The following is a 21,609-nucleotide window of genomic DNA, read 5'->3' as shown; positions in this document are numbered from 1 at the left end:
GTATTTCCCTCAACTCATAACATTTTAGTATTAAACTTTTAATCAGTTCCCTTCCTAAGACTGAAGGAAGTGGCAGCTGGATTCTTTGGTGGGTTAATAGCAGGTGAAATGAGAAGACAGAAAAATAAGGAGTGGAATAGGTCAGGCAGGTAGTGAGTGGAGAGGGTTACAGTTGTAGTAACTGGAGTGTAGAAAGCCTATCTTAGCTGTAGTTCAAGTGGGTGAAAGTTCATAAAATGTTACAACAATCTTTAATAATGTTGATAGAAAAGTTACAATAAAATGACAAAAAATCTGAATTTTTTTCAAATGTAAATGGCTACTCCTACAACTTACAGACTGTTATAATCATGACTGGTAAAGAGGCAAATGAAATTTGGAAATTAATAGACTAAAATTGGTGTATTGGGAGTTTGTTTTGCTCAATTAAATCTGAGGGGATATTGTATTCCACTCGTCCCCCCCCTTTGTGGATCTGCCCTCTTCCCCCCAAAAAGTGCCCTTGGTGATCAACAGAATGGATTAGACTGGGGGAGGACTGAGGGTGGGGAGAGAGACAATAGGTTTCTGTCCAGCCCAGAGCCTGTCCTTCACTGGGGAGCCTTGATCATTGGGATGTCTAAACAATCGCACTGATGAGGACTCCTGACCAATGTCACTGGACCAGCAAGGACCTCAGTCTGATACACAAGATGCTGGTCTGTCTTTCCTTATGTTCCTTTTGGTCTCTCTCTCTCTCTCTCTCCTTGTGCATACTCTCTCTCTGTCTTGCTCTATGCTTTTCACCAGATCTGGAGACGAACTACACTGCAAGGCACCAGCATGACAGGATGAGACAGCCCTCCAGCTCTGCCCAGCCTGAAGGAGACAGATAAAGGAAAATGACCTGACCAATCAACAAGATGGCACCCCAGACTGAGGAAGTGAATAAGGGTTTCCTCTTTGAACTGTTCTCTAGGCCTTCATCTGGGCATGTCTAAATCTTGCCAATTGTTTCTTTATAACATCTCTAAGATGTGGTCTTTCCTCTCCATCCACACAGCTAAAACTCTTGTCCAAGTTTTCATCATCTCACATCTTGATTAGTGTAACCTCATCTCTTGACTTGAGAAATTTAGTCTTGCCCCTCTCTCATCTCTTTAGCCATGTCAGCCTTCTTTGGGTTCTTTCCCTGGCTCCCTCTACTCTATCACATCAAATATAAACTGCTTATCGCTTTCATGGATCTTCAGTCTATCACCCTTCTACCTATCATCTCTTCTGTATTGATTCACACCTCCTATTGGCCCCTGCTACCACTTTCCAGCCCCGATTTGTTAAATTTTCAAACTAGCCCCTTAGTTCCATGCTGCCCCTCAGACTTGGGGGAGCTTCCTGTAATCATGCACACAACTATTTCCTATTATCCGGCTCCATGTTCCTCCTTTAAAACTCTTCTTTACCATGAAGCCGATCAAAAATATTTGACAACTGTTAGGCCGCTGGTGTGTTGATACCACTGGTGGTCCTGGACCTGGAGTATACCTTGTCATAGGCAGATAAGAAATTAGAAAGGACTGAAATCATATGCTGGTGCTATGTTGTGCTGTGAGCAAGATCATTGGAAGATGGCAAATGAATTTATCTGAAATGTTGGAATCTTGTTCCATTTCTTATGGGAAACTGAAGGCATTGCTAATGCTTTGTTTGTGATCCGTGTCTGTTATTTGTTCTCCTTGACTTATGAAGAACTACATGCTCCTGCACTATGCCTTAATTCATTCCCTAGTAATAAATCATTAAAGTGGCCAGAGTCTGCTGTTAAGCTTGGTGTTGCATTCTTTTGTACGGCAAAACTTAATTCTGACTCATTTCACTTATTTGAGGTGTGAAATCCAGATTCAAAATTTGCCTCTCCTGTTTGGCTTTATAGCTAAGTTTTCTGTCAATGAGAGGGGCGAGGTAACTTGCACCCTCTGAAACCCAGGCTTTCAGTTTTGAACAGGAAATGGTGTAAGAGATGGGGGGGGGGATTAACAGTGGCAAACGTAGTTAATTTATTAGATACATTAAAAAATCTTGAACTGTGTACAGGTCTTTGTGTGTAGTTGTGCCAGCCCCTCTCTCACTGCAGATAGTTGAAAAGATCATGGAAAACTGAAGCATATTCCCAAGCATTTGAGTACGTTACGTGGTTCTTGAAATGTTCAAAACTATTTTGAGAGGGGTTGTACCTACTGCGTAGCAGCAGTATAAGAAATAATACTTAACTTTTGTTTATTTTGATTTTTTTAATATATAGAACAGGTTTATTTTATACGCTAGGTACTATGAATTAAAAATACAATTAATACAACAGCAGTTAACCCTCCATCACAAAACTGATCCTCGAAACAAAACTATCCTCTTCCACAAGTATCAGCCTAACTAAGCCGTTCCTCTGACACTAAGAACACAGATCTCAAAGACCTTTACAAAGGGAGGTGTCATTATTTCCCATTTTACAACTGCAGAAATTATGGTGAAATATGCCCAAGTCATACAACAGGTATGTGGCAGAGCCAGGAGTAGAACTGAGGTTGTCTGACTCTTAGTTTACTAGGCCATGCAATCTGTCAGTTTTCCAAAGCACTTTTGCATTAGGTTGTTCCAGTGTATGCCTGCTTTAAGGTGTATGACTAAAGCAGCATATCACGATATCAGGGGTGGGGAGTATTTGAGAGAGAGCACCTGTTTTACAACAGAAGGGGGAGGGACAGTCTGGAGAAAATTTTTTGCAATTGTTTTGGGTTGGTTTTGAAAGGAAAACAGCTGCCAGGGGGCAGCAACGATTCACGATGTTAGCTGTTATCAAAATTAACTATGGGCAAAAAGTGATGTTTACCCCGGGACGCCTGCTGTATCTTCCTGTAATAAGCATTCTGTCTCACACTAAAGGAGTGTAAGATGCTTTGAAAAAAGATATATTGTACAAGAGGAATAAAAGACACCTTTTTTAAGTAAAAAGGATCACCTATTCACCTTTCTGCACTTTTACAACTTTGTGCTCAAGAAATTTCAGCAGTGTTATGTAGTGTCCCACTTTGGCCTCTGCCCCAGAGGAAGTTGCACTTAATTGGTACTAATTATACCTAGTTTGTAAAATGCTTTGCCATTTATTTGCAACAAGATTTTCTTTCATGTAATATATTTACTAGCAGTAGACATAGGGTTTACAAATCCAAGATCTAAAATAGCTAGGCTTTGCAGTAATTGGGGACAACTGCTATTTATTATTTAGAATATGAATAAGTTAGAGCCAGCTTTGGCCTGTGCAATATCAGACTATGGATATGTCTATGATTCATTGTAAACCTGTCTCAAATCCCCTACTCTGGGAGGTGTGGGGGGGAGAGGGAGAGTAAGAATCCAGATGTTACTCAGGTTCAAGTCTTGTCATTTTTTGCTGTGTATGTGTGAGATGCAGCTCAAGCCCCAGACCCAAGTCAGAAAGTCTGCATAATGTAGTATAGACATAATAGCTTGGTTGTGGGATGGGGATCCAGCAATTTTAAACCTAGGTTTACAATGGAGTGTGACTGCTCAGGTGTAAGTTTAGAGACAGTGGGTCCCACAAACCTGTGTTTACAATGCAATTGAGGCATATGCTAGGATCACTCTTACATATCTATGTAATATGGCAACAGATTAAGTAAAGATGTGATGTTGAACTGGTGCAATTTTGGGTGGAGACACACTTAGAATGCCTTTGCTTGCCCTGTGATAAGTCACTAAACTGCAATAAGACTCTCCACAGAGAGGTTTGCCCCAGTTTAACTCTATAATTTAAAAAGCTGATTTGTTATTAATATAGCACTGAGGAGCCCTCTTCCTCACCCAGGATCTTATTGGGCCAGGCAGGGGCGGCTCTAGTAATTTCACCGCCCCAAGCAGCACGGCACGCCGTGGGGGGCGCTCTGCCGGTCGCCGGTCCTGCGGCTCCGGTGGACCTCCTGCAGACGTGCCTGCAGAGGGTCCGCTGGTCCCGCGGCTCCGGTGGACCTCCCGCAGGCATGCCTGCGGGAGGTCCACGGGAGCTGCCTGCCGCCCTCCCCGCGGGACGCCGCCCCAAGCGTGCGCTTGGCGCGCTGGGGTCTGGAGCCGGCCCTGGTGCCAGGGCAACTATCCTTGTACATAAGGCCTAGGTGTACAGGGGCAAGCTAAACCATTATAACCACTTTTAAATCGAGATGTGTGCCTATGTACAGAGTTTAGCACCAGCTCAATTAAAACCAAGACAGGTTTGAGTGTTGACAAGTTACCCTTATCCTCCACCCCTCCTTATTACACTTGTATTTAAGGTGAGGGTAATAGGGCAGAGACTCTTTCTGTGTGTTTAGACAGCACCTAGGGGGTGGGGGGTGTCTCACCCCAACTTCACTCAGGGGTGCTGGAAGAATTTTTATAAGGGTGTGTATGTGTGTGCTGAGATCCCTTGAACCAGATAGCAAGTGTGAAAAATTGGGATGGGGGAGATAGGTGCCTATATAAGACAAAGCCCCGAACATCTGGACTGTCCCTATAACATCAGGACAACTGGTCACCTACATATAATGAAACCACTTCTTGCCAGGGGCTGTGGCCGCATCCCCACTTCCAGCACCCCTGACTTCACTATAAACGTGCGCTACAGCGGAGCTGGCCCCGAGGGAGGGAGGTTAGCTCCTCTCCGTGAATTTAGCTGAGGGCCAGGGCAGGGGGGCTCCCCAGGGCGGCCAGTCCCGGGCGCTGTGGCCCCGCGGGCTGGAGCTCAGCACTTACCGCCCGGGCGTGGCTAGGGCTCCCTCCGCCAGGGGTGCCGGGGCGGCCCGGCCCGGAGGGGAGGGGCAGCGACCGCCCCTCGCTCGGGCTTACGGGAAGTGATGTCGCCTTGACGGAAAACACACGCTCGCTGCCTAAAACAGGGCAGGGGCCAGAGGGACTCGGCGCTGGCCGGAGCAGCGCGGGGAGCTGCCGCTAGGTAAGGGGGCTGCGGCCCGGCGCGCTCGCGGGCCGCCCGGGGCGAGCGAGGGGTGAGGCGCGGCGAGGGCGGAGCCAGGGGCCGGGCAGGAGCATCCTGGAGAGGGGTTGGAGCCCGGGCTGGGCAGCAGCGTCCAGGGGAAGGGCTGGGGCTGGTTACTCCGCGGAGGACGGGTCCTTGCCGCTGTGGCTCGGCGGGAGCTGGTCGCTCCGTGTCGTTACGGGGCGTGGCCCCTGCGCAGGTGTGAGGCGACCAAATGCTTCGTTTCGAAATAAAACCCAACGGGCCCTTCGGGGGCAGGATCCCAGCCCCCGCCAGGCCTCAGGAAAAGCTGCTGGATAGTGGGGAATAAACCCCTCCAAGTGCCCCCCCCGAGCCTGCCCCGCCAGAAACCCGCTGCGCACCCCCCTGAGCCTTCCCCGTTGGGAAGGGCGCTGCCAAGCGCGAGTTCTCTCCCCTGGCCTGGCTGCTGAGTGACCTCCCTTCCCTGCGTGTGGAGCCGTTTGAAATCTCCCTCGGCGGATTGACCGGAGCTTGGCAGCTCCCATAGAAACAGCCCTGGCCCTGGGAGAAACTTTGTGTCAAGGGGAGAGATCGTTGCATTAAAACAAAACACAAGGGAGACGCTCCAGACGGACGTGAGGGGCTGGGAATAACTTTTCATAGTTTGCGTTTGTTCTTCTTTGCTATCAAAGAGGGGCTAGACCGGGGTTCTGGAGTAGAACAAATGACAGGTGTTATTGCTTTAGGCTATTTAACGTTGCCAATCCGGAGTTGAATTAGAGTGAAAGACAAAGAGGATTTCTTTTTAATTGTAACACATATTAAATAGGTCCCAAGCTGTCCTGGGGTATATTTTTTAAATAATCAAGATATGTTTTCCTTGCGCCTCCAGGCTCAGCAAACACGGTGAACTTTGCAAAACAAAAATAATGAATAATTTAAAGGGAGCTTTGCTGGACTTGGTTTTCTCGAGATCTGGTTTGCCAGGTGCAAATTAAGCTTTTCCATGTTCTTTCAGTTCTGCTGTGAATTTTTTAAGGCTTCTGTCCTGCAAACACTTAAGTACATGCTTAACTTTATGCACTGGAGTAGTCCCACTGAAGTCAGTGGGATTGATTATATGCCTAAAATAAATATGTATGTGTTTGCAGGATCAGTGCCAAATTCACGTACTGGAGGGAAGAACTTTTAGGCCCTGATATTGCAATCATTTATGCATTTGCTTAACTTTATTATGGCAAGTAGTCCAGCTTGCAGGATCAGGGCCTTAGCACACAGCAGCTAAAGAAACTGCACATTTCTCAGCACTGAGGACTTAAAATTAATGGGGTTACGTAATTAAAAAAGACTTTTGAGGTGGGTCAATTACTGATGAGGGGGAAATATAAATGTATGTCAACAAGTTATGCACATACTAATAATGACTACTTGAAATCTTGTCATTACCTAATAATAGCCCTGCCATCTCTGAACCAAGACTTTGATCATGTTAGAACTAAGGAACAGCAAAGAGTAATCAAGATAACTTCCCCTTCCTTTAGCCTGGCTGTGTAAAACTTTCATAGTAACAGATAACGGTACCCTTGACCTTATTTTAATGTACATTCTAAAAGGGCATGTCTTCACTGTCTGACATCAACAACTTTAATTTCAGTCTCTGCTTTGAGCTGCATCATCATACCTTAATTTGAACATCTTGATTGCGTGAATGATCAGAGACATACTCCTAACCACTGATGCTTAGATACTTTGATGATACAAAAGCCTTACTAGGAGTAAAAGGCAGGGCTGCCCGGGCGGGGGGGGGGGTGGGGGAAGTGGGATAATTTGCCCCAGGCCTTGCAGGGGCCCCCATGAGAATTCGCCGGCCCCGCCTCCGCCTTCCCCCATCCCCCGGCGCCTCAGCGTGCCACGTCCAGGAGCAGCCCTGGACAGAGCTAAAGTGGCCTGGCTTGGGTGGGGCCTGAGCTCCACCCCGCTCAGAGCCGCACGGTAAGGGGGTGGGGCTGCGAGCTCCGGTCCCGCTGGAGCCAGGCCGCGGCAGCGCTGTTCAGGGGCCAGGGAAGCTCCTGGACATGGCACACTGAGGCTCCGAGAGAGGGGAGAGGGGGGGTAACCCAGGAGTGGCCCTGGACAGAGCTAAAGCGGCATGGCTCTAGCGGGGCCTGAGCTCTGCCCCGCTTGGAGCCGCATGGTAAGGGGACGGGGCTGTGAGCTCTGGGCCGACCGGCGGGAACTTAGGTCCCGCTGGAGCCACGCCACTGCAGCGCTGTTGAGGGCTGCTCCTGGATGCGGTGCGCTGAGCCCCCGGGAGAGGGGGGAGGTGGGAGTAAGCAGCATGGCAGGAGGCCGGGGGGGGGGGGGTTGGATAAGGGGCAGGGAGTCCTGGGGCCAGTCAGGGGACAGGGAGGGGGCAGAGGTTCTGAGGGTTGGTCAGGGGACGAGGAAGGGGGGGTTGGATCATGGGCATTCCCCCCCTCCCCTGCTTTCCCCGAGGCTCCAGAGGGGTTAATTCAGTGGTTCTCAAACTTTTGTACTGGTGACCCCTTTCACGTAGCAAACCTCTGAGTGTGACCCCCCCATCTTATAAATTAAAAACACTTTTTAATATATATTTAACACTATTATAAATGCTGGAGGCAAAGCGGAGTTTGAGGTAGAGGCTGACAGCTCATGATCCCCAGTCATAACCTCATGACCCCCTGAGGGGTCCTGACCCCCAGTTTGAGAACCCCTGGGTTAATTTAATTTTAGCACCCTGTGTCCATTCACATGCATGTGCTATTTTGAGCATTTCAGTTTTCACAACATAGGCTCACCTCAGATTCTGGAACAAGCTCAAATGCTCAGTTGGTGGAGTATGGACATAAGCTGTACTAAAGACAAACCCACAGTAACCGTCTCCAGTTTGTGAGGGACCCCGTGGAGCCAGTCTCTAGGAAACAGATACATTCATGGAGGTTAAGTCCTTTCCTGGCTGTTAGCCAGGATGGGTAAGAAATAGTGTCCCTAGCCTCTGTCTGTCAGAGGGTGGAGATGGATGGCAGGAGAGAGATCACTTGATCATTACCTGTTAGGTTCACTCCCTCTGGGGCACTTGGCATTGGCCACTGTCAGTAGACAAGATACTGGGCTGGATGGACCTTTGATCTGACCCAGTATGGCCATTCTTATGTTCTAAGCTAAATGAACCCAAAGTTATGGAGACAGAGATGAGTCAAGGAAGCCAGCAGAGTATCAGAAACCTGGAAAAATCTCTCACTGACTGGATGGGCTCAGGTGTTTAGTCACAAGCTGAGGTGGTTCAAAAGTTTTGGATTTTTTTTAAGCAGAATTTTTTTTTATTGTTTCTTTAAAAAAACACAGCGAGCAGCAAATATTTGGCCACACACTTCTGAAACCCCAAACCATGTTCAGGTTTTAACAGATTAATTTCAGCTTTTCAGTTAAAAAAAAAAAACACAACAAATTTTGAAGGAAAGCAGATGTTGTCTGTGATTTTTTTCTGCTTTTTAAAAACCCCTAGTTTTTGATCCAAAAAAAGTTTTGAGGGAAAATATTTGTCCAACCCTTCTAATGAGCGTTAGTGCCTTTTAGCACTAGCTGATGCTGAGAACCAGTGATACCTTGTAAAGGTGACTTGAAAAGAAGTTTTCTCAAAACTGGGTTTGTGCTGAGATGTGGAAGGTTTTATTTTTCCCAGGGCTGCCTGGGGGGTGGGTGGGAGGGGGGCAATTTGCCTCGGGCCCTGCAGGGGCCCCCACGAGAATATAGTATTCTATAGTATTGCAACTTTTTTTTATGGAAGGGGCCCCTGAAATTGCTTTGCCCCAGGGCCCCTGAATCCTCTGGGCGGCCCTGGTAAAAGGTTATCTTTCCAATAGTATCTGGGATAATTTTCTCTAGAATTGCAGTATGATGTCCGATTTGTTTGTGACCTACTAAAAATGTTTCAATTTAAATGGAAACAACTCAATTAGCAGAGCCCATTAATTTCTAAAATTTAACTAGCATACCTTAAGTATCCTGTGTCTTGGAGATATATTGTCACTTGTGTTGTATTCCCTCCCTGTGCCTTTTCAAAGCTATTTTTTCCTTATTATTATTTCTATTAACCCTGTGAATTGGCTCCCTAGTCATGGACCAGGACCCCATTATGCTAGGTGCTAATAGCACTTCTGTCACTGTTTTCCTGGCTGGCACAAAAGAACACAATCTGAAAAGCAGTATAGTGATAGTCTTTCAGCATCATGAACTCTATCTCTAATGTATAATAAAAATGAATGGTGGTATTTTAATATGCTATTGTGTCTAGCCAAGGATTCAAATTTGTTGTTAAAGGTCTTATTATTTCAGAGTCTAAAGTAGTTCTGCACTGGTGGTACATTGTGTAACTTAGAATTTGTCATTTAAAATTATTAATAGGTATAACACATTACAGACTAGAATTTTAAAGCCTTGAGCCCAATGCGGCTTTTGTTTTAAGCTCTTTCTTCTCTGTATGAGGCAGAAACATGCTGGTTTATCACTTAAACACTCAGGTTTTTTTTCCTTCCAAAGAGAAGAATGTTGAGCTAAAGGGATTTTTAACTGGATTTAGGTACACAGACAAATATTTTTGGTAATAATCAGTGACTTTTCTGTAGGTGTTGTTTTTGGAGAATAGCTCTGTTACTGCCAGGTATCTGGTGTGCTGGCACATTGACTGTTAATTAGTCTATCACTCTATCACACACCCCTTTGCTCACACACAATAGATGTTACTTAGAACAAGTTACCTTTTGTGAGGTCTAGAAAGTGAGTATTTTATTTAGGAGCCGGTATAATGGCCATTGGCAGTGGTACAACAGATTAGTTGCTATTGGTTATATCCTCTATTAGTTAGAAGTCTTTGCTGATGTTGTAAGTGTCTCTAAAAAATGATATTAAAAAAGCCCTTTTGGTTTAAAAAAAATGCAAGAGACATTCTTAAATGTTCTGCTTCACACTACATTTTCCCACCGTTGTGTTTAGCTTATTGCATGTACAGGCCCTGATCATGTAGAGATTTAAATGTGTGCTTAACTCATTTAGCTCAGTGGGACTAGTTGTGTGCTTAAAACTAAGCATGTGCATGAATCTTTGCAGGATTGAGATTATGTCTGCTCCAGAGCATGTTTCTCCTCTGTCTTGAAAACCCCATTTGTGCTGGAAATAAAAAATCGTGTTCACCCATCTGGCTTAAACATGATTAAAACTGGTTCAAGGAAATACAGTTTAAACAGGGGGACGGCACTGGTGTGCATCAAAAACAATCTCTTGCAATCAGCAGAAAGTAGATTTTATGGAATTTGTTTCAAAGGTCACACCACTCCTGAGTATTCAGGGTTAGCTTGAACCATGCTTTACACCAATTCTGGTAACACACTTTTTGTCTTCACTGTGGATGAAGCCTTGATCGGTGTAGCAACCCAAATGCTTCATTTTTGTAATTGATCTTCCATATATTTATTTTTATATATAATTTTACCATGATTGTGGCTCCTGGGAATTGGTACAACATGATCTTTGTCAGGATTTTGCCTACTATAAGTTCTGGAAATTCCATTTGCTACTCATCAGACAGCTCAGGGGCAGCTTTCCTTGGTGAAAGTGGAACTAGTCCGTCAATCTGTGCAAGAATCAACAATTTCACACAGCCTCTGACAAAACTGAGTAAAGGCTGTTACTGGCATTTGTGGGAGATGGATCTGGAAAAAAAAAAAGTCTGGAGAAAGGTAGAGAAGAAACATTTTTTTCTTTCCACTTTGCAGAAGCCAGGAGGCTAGGAGAGAGGTAGAAAGTAGGTTAAGTATCCCACTCACCAAACAGTGAGGAAGCTCTGGATCTTGGGGAGTGGAGAGGATAACTTTTCCAGCAACTGGTGGGGGGAGGGAAGGAACTCGTAGATTTCAGGTACCTACTAGCCAGAGGCTGATAACTAAGATGGAGTTTTCAAGCAGGATCTAGGCACAGGAATTCTAGAACTCCGCCCCTTCACAACTGCTGGGGATTGGTTGTCCCATACTGGTGGTGGTCCTCCCACCTCTCTCACCAGCACCTGCTTTTCTTTCCTTCATGCTGGGGATGATAGTAGGTTTAATCCTATGGCTATAAAAGGCATAATGAGGCCTGGTCTACACTGGGGTGGGGGTGGGGGTGTCAATCTAACTTACGCAACTTCAGCTACATGAATAATGTAGCTGAAGTCAATGTACTTAGATCGACTTACCGTGGTGTCTTCACTACGGTGAGTCGACTGCTGCCTCTTCCCCCATTGACTCTGCTTGCGCCTCTTGCTTAGTTGGAGTACAGGAGTCGATGGGAGAGCACTCGGGGATTGATTGCTGCCTGCTGATCCAGCTGGTAGGGAAGACATATCCTGAGAGACTATGGTTGGAAGCAGAACACAGACAATAAAGTGAGGGTCAAAGTTGTCCATTGGAACACTTATCTTAGGAATGTGGTGGATTCTCCATCACTTGAAGACTTTAAATGAAGACTGGATATCAATATAAAATCTATAGTTCAAACAGAAGTTCAGGATTGGATGCAGAAATTATTGGATGAGGTTCTTTGTCATGTGTTTATGCAGGAGTTCAGACTAGATCAGTGTTTCTCAACTTTTCCAGACTACTCTACCCCTTTCAGGAGTCTGATTTTTCTTGCATACCCCAAGTTTCGGCTTCAGCCCTGCACAGTGGGTCTTGGGCTTCAGTTTTCTGTTCTGGGCCAGAACAAGTCTAACACTGGCCCTGGCGACCTCATTAAAATGAACTCGTCCACAGTTTGAGAACTGCTGATCTAGTATATAGAACAGTATTAACAAGTCATTGTCTGTATGAAATTTTAGTTTGTGTTGACTTTGCTAGTACTTTTTATGTAGCCTGTTGTAAAACTAGGCAAATATCTAGAAGAGTTGATGTACCCCCAGAAGACCTCTGCATACCCCTGGTTGAGAACCACTGCACTTGATGATCATAAGTGTCCCTTATAGCTTTAAAAATCTATGAATGGAGGTGTCTGGTAAAGTTTTCAAGTTCTGACCTATCCTCTAGAGTCCAAAGGTTATGTACTAGATACTACTTCAATTTTATTATCTAGAATTCCTTTTAAAACAATCATCAGAGGGGTAGCCGTGTTAGTCTGGATCTGTAAAAGCAGCAAAGAGTCCTGTGGCACCTTATAGACTAACAGACGTATTGGAGCATGAGCTTTCGTGGGTGAATACCCACTTTGTCGGATGCAAACAATGGTAGTTGGCTAGGTATCCAAACGATGCATAATGCACATAATGTAGAACATTCTGTTAGTACACACATTTTTCTTTTACCACACAGTGTATGTATGGCAGTACTTTCTCGCCAATAAGTGAGCCACCAGGTTGGTGGGTGGGTATTTTTTGGTTTGCTTGTTTTGCAGATGTTGAAATGGTTAATCTTCTTTTGCGGGCCAGCTGTTTGCAAAATGTTGTATTGAAATTCAGATAACTTAATTTTGGAGAAATCAAGGAGCAAAAATGTTCAAAATGCCAAAATACTACTTTGGTGAATTGCTTAATGACTGGCTCCTGGCTTTTCACCCACATACTGGGCCTCCCTTGACCTGAGAAAAATGAGTAAGAGGAGGCAAGAGGGAGGCTAATGGGTAGCATCCTACATTGGTGGAGGAAGAGGGAACTAATGGGTAGCATCGTAGGTTGTGATTCTGCAGACCCGTGTTTATCTTTACGCATGTGTGTGAGTAGTCCCTTTAAAATGAATTGGAGCTTTAGTAGGAATCTGTAGGCCAGCATTGCGGAAGACAGGCAGATTAGCTAGTCATCCAGAAGATGGAGCCATGGAGTTCCGTATCCAAACTAATGTGAACCTTAAAGGTGAGGATTCAATCTGGGAATTGTTTCTAACTTTCTATGAACTGGTTCATCTATCCCTAATTATGAACTACAAGAATAAGCAGCTGAAGTCTATGAACAAAGCCTGCAATTGTTTCATTATAGCCTCAGTAGTTTGTGAGTCTGTAGGGACAGCTTATTTAATTCTGTTAATTAGAACAATACTGAAATTGTTATACAAACTTTTATTTAATTGTAAATGTAGCATGCTAGGCTGTCTTAGGCATTGCTGGCAATGTCTCACCCACTGCGCAAGCTATGCTCATCTAGAACACTGGAATTAAATGTCTTTAGGACTAAGAATCTTGATGTTGGAAGCTGAGCTTTCTTAGTAGTAGGACCTCTCTTATATGTAATTTGCTATTTTTAAACAGGAGCCTGGCCCCTTTTAGGCTAGGTCTTAGGGTGACCAGACGTCCCGATATTTAGGTGATTGTCTCGCGTCCTGACCGATTTGTGGTTGGGACGCAATTTGTCCTGAGATTTCGTTCCGCCGGCAGAACTCGCCTTATTTATTTATTTATTTGCTGTTCCGCCGGCAGCATTCGCCATTTTTTTTGCTCTGCCGGCAGACATCCCCCCGGTCCCCATGTGTCCCGATATTTTCTCTCCCTCATCTGGTCACCCTATCTATACTACAAAGTTTTGTCAGCATGGCTGTGTCAGTTAGGGGGTAAACAAAAACACTTCTTCAGTTGACATAGCTATCCCGGCAAACCCCCAGTGTAGATGCAGATATGCCAACAGAAGTGGGGTTCTGTCAGCATAGCTATTGTCAGTTGGGGAGGTGGTGTTACTCAGCTGGCCAAAGTCCTCTTTCTGTTAGCATACACAGTGTTTATGGTAGGGGGCTCTGCCAGTACAGCTATACCGGTATAGTGTAGACTTGCCCTTAGAAACAGATGCAGGGTGCATCTCTTTGTCAAGACCTTGCCAACTAATTTAAACCTAGTTTCATAGGTGACTGGTAAAGCTGCAGGCAGCAGGAGTGAGTATGATGTCTGAACACTCAAGCCTTGTAAGGTGCCCAGATACCACGATGATGGGCACAAAAATACTATTTTAAGGCAAAATGTAGTCAATAAGCTGGATTCAACCAGGTAATGCAAAATCTGCCTGGGGGCAGGGGTGGTTGGTTACAGAAAGTAGTTGCAATCGTCCAGTGATGAGGGCAGAACTGAGCCTGTGCCTGGTGCTGGTTGAGGAGGAGGCATAGCCTAGATAGGGTCCTTAAAGAACCTCTGTTATAAACTAAAGATCTCTGCTTCATGCCTCTCCCCCCAAAGTATGAGCACTGAGGAAGGAATATGGGGAACCGCTATCAGAGACACCCTTTCTGCTGTACTTCTATTTGAGGATACAAATGATTCGTTATCAAGTGATAAATGTGTGGGATCCATGAATTGTTTCGAATACTAGAACAGTTTGTGCCTGGGTTTCTAATCTTGCGCACACCTTTACTATGATTCTGCACAAGTATCCAGTATATGGGTGTATAGGTTGCCAAGACAGCATCTAACTAGCAATTTGTATGTGCAAATAAAATACCTAGTTGTGCATGCAGTTTTGGTAATTGCACATGTAAATCAAGGAAATAATTCCATGCCTGCAGTTCTGAAACTCAGGTTCTCTTATTGGTGAATCACATAGTGGGTGATGGAAAGAGCTACCTGTAGGAATGGCATCACAAAGCAATAAGTACTGTACTCCTGATCAGGGCCGCCCAGAGGATTCAGGGGGCCTGGGAATTGCCGCCAAAGACCCGGCACTTCGGCGGCGGGTCCCGGGTCAGAAGGACCCCCTGCCACGGGTCTTCAGGGCACTTCGGCGGCGGTCCCGGGGCGGAAGGACCCCCCGCCGCCGAATTGCCGACGACAACCCAGAGCAGAAGAAGCTCCAGGGGTCCTGGCCCCACGAGAGTTTTCCGGGGCCCCCGGAGTGAGTGAAGGACCCCGCTCCAGGGGTCCCCAAAAACTCTCATGGGGGCCCCTGCGGGGCCCGGGACCTGGGGCAAATTGCCCCTCTTGCCCCCCCCCCCTCCCCACTCTGGGTGGCCCTGCTCCTGATTGTTGCAATGTCCTTCCCTGAGCTATTGGTTTTGGAACACTGCTGTTAAGATCATTGACAAAGTTGGCAGCACTCAGCACTATCTGGAAGGGTAGATGCTGATTTGCAGAAGTACTTTCATTTAAGATTTTTTTTTCTCCATTTCTATCTACTTAGAAGTGTCTGGGCTGGCTTGACAGCTGCTATACAGCCCTGAAAATGAACAGCATGTGGCGCACCAAGGTCAGCTTGGAGACAGCTGTCTTGTTGCTTTCATAACTGTTGGTTATTTTGTTCAGTCTTCCTCGCTGCCCAGTCAAACAGGTATAATGAAATTGGTTGCTATGAGCTCTGAGAAGGAAGAAAACAACCCTTTCAAACAAAGTAGAGTGGAGGCTAGCATCAGAGGTGAGGACTACTAACAGACTGAAACTCCTCTAGCCTCCTGGCAATGGATATGCCAAAAAAACTTGATGGTTATTGTGGGCTAGTGATTTACCCAAATCAGATTGATTTTGTAGGTAGCATATTTTTGCTAGCTAACTTGCTTTAATGCCTGTGAAAAGTGAGTTTCTGCTTTTCTGGTTCTCTTATCTCTCTCTCTCTCTCCACCTGTTTTTAAACCAGTGTGCATGATATTTCAAATTCATAATTAGTAAGGGACATCTATGTTGCTGTAAACACATGGTGATGGCTGCATTATAAATACTTAGATTTGCATTGCATTGCATTGTGAAAACTTAAGGGATTCACTTAATTAACACACACAACCACAATTACTATGCACTTCTCATGCTAAGGTTACAACATTAGCCATCCAACAAAACAGTAAAAAGTTACACAATGCAAACTGGTGTTATCAGCAGCAAGTAGTGCCTTCCGGTAGCAAATATTTTTACTTTTTAAAATATAACTCACTCATGTCCAAAGTGTGAATGGTGATAAAAAGTTGGTATTTTTTTTCTCCAGGTTTTAGAGCAGATCATTTATGTATTTAATTTCTGACTTCAAACTAGACTTCATAAGTGACTGACTGTGCCCCAGGGTGCAGCCAGTATTTTAGATTTAATCCTCTTTGGCTTTTGCTATGAGTTGTTTTTACTTTTGTTTCAGGCAGGATTCCAGTATTTTAAGCTACTACTGGTGCATAACATCATATACCTAGGGCTCTTCGTTTCTGGTTATTTTATTTATTTTTTCCTGGGAATTTATCAGTGTTGTTTTGTTGTTGTAGTATAATAGAGCTGAAAATCGGTGCAAAAAAACTATTAATTTTTCAGGGTAAATATTGGGGGTTATTTTGGTGGATGGAAGGATGGGGAAAAAGTATTCAGTAGATTAATGCTTTGATGAATGGAATTCCATGTGGTTTGCTGCAGAACTAAAACAGAACTCAAAACACAATGCCATCTCTGAGTTTAAAAAAACAATATATCTCTAATTCCCAAATAAAACTTTTCATTTTAATAAATAGTTTACTGTTATAGACTTTGAACTATTAGTCCATAAATATTTACATTTAATAATTGGGCACAATATTTTAAAATATTTATAAATACTCACTATTTTATGTGAAGTCCTTCAGTGTAATTTCCAAAAGTCCTGCGTAGCGTAGGCTTGTAGCAGTCTTTTTAAGGAGTCTTTTTTCCAAGGCCCATTCTCCTACAGTCTTGGATGTAGCTGAATTTAAAAAATACTCTCTAAACATCAGTTGAGCAAGGTGGGACACCGAGGATGCGAGAGGCAGCACAGCTCAAAGTTGGAAAGTCAGTGTGGTGGATTTTCCAGAATTCAAGAGAAATGATGGAGTGGTTGTCCGGGGAAAGCATTGCTATGTAGGCGCGGAATTCACTTTCCAGTTTTTTACTTTCTTCGTTAGAAGCCCCAAAGGGGGAGATTATATGAGCATACTCTTTAAATTTATCAGCTGAGGCCACACTTTTACAATGAGGGTCAAACATCACAATGACTTTCCAGAATGATGATTCACTGTGAAAAGCTTCAGGGGACATAGTGTGAATGACAGTAGCTTTCCACATCATTGATGGCTCTTCGTAAAAACGTATGAAAGCTTTTGCGAGGTTGTCCTGCTCAGTGACTGGCAACACAGACATGAAAAGATTTTGTTTTTTCTGGAATCTCCCCAGATGTGCTTTTGTGAGAAAGTTCTGCAGAGATATTGTTAACCAGAATGCCAAACACCTCTGTATTAGAAAATGTGCCATCTGTTAAAGAATTGGAATCCAATTCCTTCAGTGCTTCATGTAGTAGTTGAAATGTTTCAATCAGGAATTCGAGTTCTGTACAAAGGCTCTACCTAATTTCTTGAGTAGCTGCTTGAGATTTCAGCTTTTTGGCTTTTGCATTGTTGAACTCTTTGTGGTCTAAAAGTCACGTTAAGACTCCCCATGCCTTCTGAACACTCTGTACAGCCAAATACATACTAAACTATCCTGTCGCTACAAGTGCAACTGGAATGCTGCATTCAAACGCGATCTCTTTGCAAACATCATAGACGTGTGTGTGTGGGGGGGAGGGGGGGTTGTTTTTTTCCCACTTGAATGCTTGAAAACATCCAGCATCTATTACAAAGTTTTTCAAATCATCCATTTTGGGAACACCTGTTGTATATGAGACAGAAACATGCAGCAGGTGAGCTAGGCAAGACAAAACAAAGCAATTCAGATTTTTTTATTCCGCTTTACATTTTGTGTGAACTTCACATAGTCAGAATTCACTGTTGCCACATCCTTCCAAGTAAGTGCAAATTCATTTAAAGTTTTACTGACACAAGCTGACTTTACAAACTCCAAATCTGCCAAAATGAGTGCAGGGTTCTTCACAACAAAATAAAAAAATGAAAACAAAATCACCAGGGCGGGTCGGTCGAAAACATCTGGTGATTTGTCAAAAATCAAAGAACTAACTATATTTCCGGCCAGTCTCTACATAGACTAATGTATTATCGTAAAACCTATATCTCATGCAATGTATTATATTTTCCTAATAAAACAAGTTGTTTTTTTTAATATAATTGAATGATAAAAAAGTAGGGTGAAAATTGGGGAGGAAAAAACTAATAATACTTGTAATGCTGGGTCTTGAATTGTGGGGCTATATTTGTTTATACCATACTTGAACTTGCACTGGTGCTGGAATGGAAAAGAAGGAGGACACAAGGGGAGACTGTCATTATTTGTCCTCGTTTGAATATTACATGGTAAGAGCTTGATTCTGCTCCTGTTGAAGTTGATAACCAAACTTCCATGGGAGCAGGAACTAGCCTCAAACTTTTGAAAGGTTCTTTGGCTATAAAGCATGATTGGTGTTTGCTTGTTTATTAAACTGTGAATTTCCGATATGGTGCTCCAATGCCAGAGATAGAGTAGGTTTCTTTTGCTGTGGTTGTGCAGCAGGAAGTAGAAGTCTTGGTTTCAGAAAGACACTCAAGAGAATCCTTTGGAAGAGTTATTGAGAGGCTGCTTGGAGCAAGCTGCTGGAATGGAATCTTGTCTTAAACAGATTAAACAAGGCATTATTTCCTCATATTATAGAGGGATTTAACCTATGCTTATGCTGTTAAAACTTCTTTTTATTTTGATCTACAAATGTGAAGTTAATTTGACCTACCAGAACAACAGAAAACTAATTGCAGTTAGTTCTTAAAGTACATTGTGGTTTTCAACTGGGACATTTTGCGCAGAAGGTTTGAAGCCTGATTCCACAGGGTGCTGAACACATTCAACCCTCAGTGACTCAGGAAGTGTTCAGTGCCTTGCAGCCCTGACTTTTTCACAAAACCTTTAGAATTAGAGGCAGCAACTCTTTTCTTGGTGGGTGAGAAGGGTCATAAATTGAAGGAGACCTATGTACTTGGAGTACTCCTTTTAATCACCTATTTCAGAAACATCTGTACCTTAAAAAGCATCTTAATTTTTGTGAGATGATGTAGAGAGAAATGAAGGAAGAACTCTGTCAGCCTGGTAGGACATGCTTAATTGAGGGAGAAATTGAATGAGAGGGGAAATGCAGCACTCTCTATGTTGACAGTACCGAATGTGGTGATGGTTTAAAAAAATACATGGGAATTACAAGAGATCAACCTTTGTTAACATCACTACAAGAAAAGACTAAGCAGTAATGGGACAAAAGTAATGTGTGGCTGTCACCCAAGAAAAGGCATGTTCCCTCAGTTTGTATTAGATATAAAGTCTAATCTGAGATGTAAGACTGGGCAATTTTATGTTTGTTTCTGTCTGCTGGTCAAGAGAGAGCGCTAAATAACAGTGCTTCCTGGCTAACTATGTCCACATAGGCATTGTCTTGACAGGAAAAGTGGTTGAGTTTAGCTAACATGTGCTAGTTAAACTCATTAGTCTCTTGAAAATGGTATTTAGGAGCCTGTCACTTAGATGGTTTTTGAAAATTTTGCACCAGTTACTTGGTCAAACTGTAGCTTAAGCTTCTTTCTGGGCTAGAACATGAGCTAAAACCAAGCTAATGGTGTTACTCTGCGGCTACAGTAGGAAGTCTACCCTACAAAGTTTTGTTGGCATAGCTATGTTGGTCAGCAGTGTGTGTGTGGGGGGCGGGGGGGAAAACCTCTCTCTTGGCAGACATTGCTAGGGAAGCAAAACCCCAAGTGTAATGTTGTTTGTCGAGGTGATATTACTATACCAACAGAAAAATTCCTCCTGTTGCATAACCTGCATCTACACTAAAGGCTCTGCAAAGCATTGATAGAGTAGGCGAGGCCTAAGGCCCTTCTATTCAAGACAAAGCCATAGTGAGGAAAAAGATTTACAGCTTTTTATGGAGAGAGAGAGAGAGAGAGAGAGAGAGAGAGAGAACTCTATCCTATTGGGTAGCTGTAAAGAAGCTGTGCGTTAGGAAGAGTGCCCTGTGTATTGAAAGACCTTCCCTCCTCTTCCCCCCACCCCAAAAAAAAAAAGTTCCTAGTCTTAAAGATCCAGTTTTAAAAGGCAAAGTTTCTGTTCTTTTACTGTGCTAGACCAGGTCAGCCAGAGCAAGGAACAAATATGTTCCTTGTTAAACAGCTAATAAAATCATCCAAAGCACAGGACTTGGTGGTGATGGGGGACTTCAGCTACCCAGCCATCTGTTAGGAAAATAACACAGCAAGGCACAGATTATCCAATAAATTCTTGGAATGTATTGGAGACAGGGGTGAAAGTAACTTACAGGACTTATGGGTGCTGCTGGAGTCCTGAGGGGGGCGTGGCCTCATCCGGAAGAGGCGTGGCCTCTCAAGATTTAAAGGCCCTGGGGCACCAGCTGTGGCTGGGAGACCCAGGGCCTTTAAATCAACCAGGGGCTCCCAGCTGAAGAGGTGGCTGGGAGCCCCCGGGGCTCAGGGGCAAATTAAAGGGCCCGGGGCTCTGGCTGCCGGGGGAACCCCGAGCTTTGCGGGGCTGGGGCAGGGATTTAAACGGCCCAGCGCTCCTGCTGCTGAAAGGAGCCCTGAGCCCTTTAAATCCTGGCACCAGCCCAGCCACCAGAGCCGTGGCCGGAATTCAAAGGGCTCTGGGCTGCCCGCTGCGGCGGGGAGCTCTGAGCCCTTTAAATGCCAGCTGCGGCTCCAGCAGCCGGGCTGGGGCTGGGATTTAAAGGGCTCTGGGCTGCCTGCAGCAGCGGGGAGCTCTGAGCCCTTTCAATCTCATCTGCGGCCGGGATTCAAAGGGCTCTGGGCTACCCGCAGCGGTGGGGAGCTCTGAGCCCTTTCAATCTCAGCCTCTGCCGGGATTTAAAGGGCTCTGGGCTGCCCGCAGCTGCGGGCAGCCCCAAGCCCTTTCAATCCCCGTCGTGGAAGCCGGTGCGGTCCAGCATGGCGTACTGGCTCTTGCTGGTACACCAGGCTGGACCGACTTACTTTCACCTCTGATTGGAGACAATTTTTTATTTCAGAAGGAGGAGAAAGCCACCAGGGGAGAAGCTGTTCTAGATTTGATTTTGACAAATAGGGAGGAAGTGGTTGAAAATTTGGAAGTGGAAGACACTTTGAGTGAAAGTGATCATGAAATGATCGAATTCATGTTTCTAAGGAATGGTAGGAGGGAGAGCAGCAAAATAAAGAAAGTAGATTTCAAGGTGGCAGACTTTAGCAAACTCAGGGAGTTGGTAGGTAAGATTACATGGGAAGAGTGACCAGATGTCCCGATTTGATAGGGACAGTCTCGATATTTGGGGCTTTGTAATAGGTGCCTATATAAGACACCCAACCCCTGTACCAATTTTTCACACTTACTGTCTGTCACCCTACATGGGAAAAACAATAGAAGACAGTTGGTAGTTTTTCAAAGAGACATTAAGGGCGCAAGAGCAAACTATCCAAAATGCATAGGAAAGATAGGAAGTAGGGCAAGAGACCACCGTGGATTAACCAGTACACCTTCAATGATCCAAAAATAAAAAATGAGTCCTACAAAAAGCGGAAACTAGGTCAAATTAGAAGGATGAATATAAACAAATAACACAAGTATGTAGGGACAGAATTAGAAAGGCCAAGGCACAAAATGAGATCAAACTAGCTAGACACAAAGGGTAACAAGAAAACATTCTACAAATATGTTAGAAGTAAAAGAAAGACCAAGGATAAGGTAGGCCCGTTACTCCATAGGGGATGGGGGGAAACAATGACAGCAAATGTGGA

General features: G+C 44.5%; 1 protein-coding gene across 3 annotated transcripts in view; it reads left to right on the top strand.

The window, feature by feature from the left end:
• Positions 1-4,814: 4,814 nt before the first annotated feature.
• Positions 4,815-21,609, top strand: part of RAB27A (RAB27A, member RAS oncogene family) — a 79,210-nt gene continuing 62,415 nt past the window's right edge. For 2 of the 3 annotated variants that reach the window (XM_039492760.1, XM_039492758.1), the window contains exon 1: positions 4,815-4,978. The gene's annotated coding sequence lies outside the window, so the exon portion shown is untranslated. The remainder of the gene's footprint in view (positions 4,979-21,609) is intronic. The other variant, XM_039492757.1, reaches the window with a different exon arrangement.

Source organism: Mauremys reevesii, linkage group 10 (genome assembly GCF_016161935.1).
Source record: "Mauremys reevesii isolate NIE-2019 linkage group 10, ASM1616193v1, whole genome shotgun sequence".
NCBI classification, from domain to species: domain Eukaryota; kingdom Metazoa; phylum Chordata; order Testudines; family Geoemydidae; genus Mauremys; species Mauremys reevesii.
Note: the sequence above shows the minus strand (reverse complement) of the source record. Positions and strands in the feature narration are given on the sequence as shown.